This window comes from Acartia tonsa, chromosome 3 (genome assembly GCF_053477335.1).
Source record: "Acartia tonsa isolate MP-2025a chromosome 3, ASM5347733v1, whole genome shotgun sequence".
Taxonomy (NCBI): domain Eukaryota; kingdom Metazoa; phylum Arthropoda; class Copepoda; order Calanoida; family Acartiidae; genus Acartia; species Acartia tonsa.
Window position 1 is genome coordinate 54,724,632 of NC_137262.1, and position 3,321 is coordinate 54,727,952.

A 3,321-nucleotide genomic window follows, 5' to 3' on the forward strand; every position below is an offset into this window, starting at 1 on the left:
TACTAGCGGCTTCGCCCCTAGCCTCTAGGGGCTTTGCCCCAAGAGGTTTAATCAAAACAGTTTTTTGTATTTTAGATTTAAAGGAAAAATCTCTTTTTTGGGGGGGTGGGGGTAGTCGACCCTACTATTTTAATTTTAGTTTTAAAAAGAAAATTTTTTTTTTTTTTTTGGGGGGGGGGTATTTTTCATTTTTTTGGGTGGTTGGGGGTGTCCCACCCCCCAAGAAAATAGTTATAAACCTTTCCGGGACCTATGAGAAGCTACCCTGTAAAGGAGAACCCGATCAGTTCAGCGGTTAGCGAGATCCTTCGCTACAAACAAACAGACAGACAAACAAAAAGATAAACAAACAGACAAACAGACAGACAAGCAAACAGACAGACAGACATCGTTCTACTTTGTATTACAGATTGTATTTGTTACGTCGTAATTTAAGCAAAAGGTAATTTGTTTTAACTAAACCCTCTAAATGATAGGAACGTATGGCTAGAGACAAAGCCGCTAGACCTAGAAATGAAGTAGTTATTCATTTCAGGGACGCTTTATAATATACTAGCGCCTATGTCCCTAGCATATGGGGCTCTGTAATTGAATGGGCGCCTAGTAAGGCTAGAAAAATGACTTAAAACCATCCTTAGACTTAGATCAGAAATTGATTTAGCCTAAAACCATCACAGAATATTACCTAAAAGTGAGTACCCAATCAGTTCAGTTATCGATATCTTAAACTACAGACAACAAAAAACTTTCTACTTGATATATTAGGTTAGGTTTTGGGTTGCTAAATCTACTCTAAATTTCAGACGCTAAAGGCGAAGCCGCTAGTCTACTTTAAATTACTAGAAATTACATACATATAACCAAGAAAAGTCATCTATTATATACTAAAAAATTAAATTTTTATATTCATGTTTTTAAACAATGAATAATTGCAAATATTTTGAAATGATTGTTTTCAAATATTTTTTTCTGCATCTTTAAAATAAAGATTTCTTTAATTATCAGTCCATATATTCATCTTGGAATGTTAGAATTGCTCTATCAATTAAAAATATTTTATGTAGATTCTTTTAAGCCCATTGAAAGCATAGCAACTCTTTTATCATTATTAAAAGGATTGCCTTTTTTAGCCATTTTACTGATATTTATTAAAATTCTAATTAAGAATATATTTACAGTAGTATTTTCTTTTACAGTTTATTGTTATTTTCTTCTACAGAAATTCCTAATATTTTTTAGATTTTGTTTCATTACTTGTTGAAATTTTGTATCTAAATATTATTGTATGTCTACTAGTTTTAATGTCTTCGCTCCTTTTGGCAATGGGATGGGGTACAGAAAGGTAGCCTAATTTTTTTAAGGGGGGGGTAATTAGTTTTTTGGGGGGGTAAAATGGCCGCAAATTTCCCCCCCCCCCCCAGGGTAAAAAAAATTTACCCCCAGGGTAAAATTTTTGTTGGAGGTAATTTAAATTTTATCAAATATTTAGTTTTAAAAATGCGCGCAAAGCGCGCCAAAATTTTTTTTTTTTTATTTTGGGCGGGGTATTTACCCCCAAAAATTGTTTGGGGGGGGGAAATACCCCCTCAAAAATGGTAAAATACCCCCCCCCCCTTGGACGTCTATTCCAAAACCATTTAAACACAGTTTAGAATCTTAACTGAAAAGAACACTCAAACGGGAAATTATTTTTATGATACACCACAGGATATAAAAATCATAATGAAATGCATAGAGTCAAAAGTACAATCCTGACCTAATTTAATTACCCATAAGTATATTCTTAAGCAAAGGAAACGACTAACCAAAGAATCCTTTTCACCAGGATCATTTGGCAATCATTATCCAGTAAAACTAAATGTCATCGGAAACAGCGGCGAGAGGACAAAACTGTAAATAAAATAATAACAGTAGCATAAATTTAAATGGGTACATAATAAACGATCTAATTCATATATAGCGAGGTACTTTGAAACCAAAAAATTAAGTACATACAATAAGAGGAAAAGGAAGTAGCATAAGAAGGATCCAAACAATTGTGAAGTAGATTTGCTGCTATGTTGAATATCATAGCACAACATCTTTTTTTTAATTTTAAGTAAAGCTATGGCAAGTATTTGCAGTTTTGAAAGAAGCTACACCTATTTAGATTCATAGAGTCAAGGTTTATGTTATAATTAATATTTAGATATTTTAGTTAGATTGTTATTGGCAAAATCTTGTGCACGCCTCTGCCTGAAACTATTGGGTATGTCGTCCCAGGAATAAGTTATAACCAACAAATGAAATAAATCTAAAATATTTTTTTTTTTTTTGGGGGGGGGGCAAATGGAAAGGTCGTCAATTTTACTATTGCCCCCAAACGACAGCTGAAAAACACTTATAGGTTTTATTCCGAATTAATTTTTTTGTTTGTATAAGCTGATGTCGACCCGTCAACAAGGTTTCGTGATTATTAATTTATATTATTTGTTTATTTTATAGCTAGCAACAACTCCACTTTAAGAGCACGTTCGGAGAGGGAGGGGGGTAAGGAATGTTTACCCCCCTCAAACTTTGAAACTCCTTATTTTAACCCACTAAATTTTTAAAAATCCATTACATTAACTCCTTTAATTCTTTAGATTTAAATTAGTTAAAATTTATTTGTTGAAAATTTCCTTAATTTCTATTATTGCAATAATGGTGTGAGACTTGTATGCCCTAATCAATCCTTCCCATTATCATTCTTTCCTCTCCAATATGATTTTATCTATTGCTTATTATCTTTATTTCTATTTTTTTGTCTTACTTATATGGCCTGCATGAAAACAATGTGTGAATACACATTACTGCATACTTCCTACTTTTTAGGAAACTGCCATTTGGGATGAAATATTTTTTATAAATTAACCTTATCAATAAAATTTGACTGTATATGTAAATGTATACAGGGTGCGCCACATAAATCCGGACTTTTTTCAAACGGCCATAGCACCAAAACTACTTGACCAATCATGACGTTTGACCACACTATAAAAAGCTTAGGTAATTACCTTTTTGCCCATAAAATTTTTTGGACGATTTAGGACATATTCTCCGAGCTGGCAGCGCTTATGTTTAACATGGCAGAATCGAATTGCGCTGATAGTTTACCCTGGATTCTCGACATGGGCCCACTAAATCTGACCTTAGCCCATCTGTAGGTGAGGTAGAGTTATGCAACTTGATGGGGATACTGTTAGATACATAAGTAAGACAGTAGAAAAGACTAGAGCTCTCTATCTGAAACGGCTTGGCCGTAGTACTTCATCAAAGTAAAACGTGGCAGATTTTGAGATG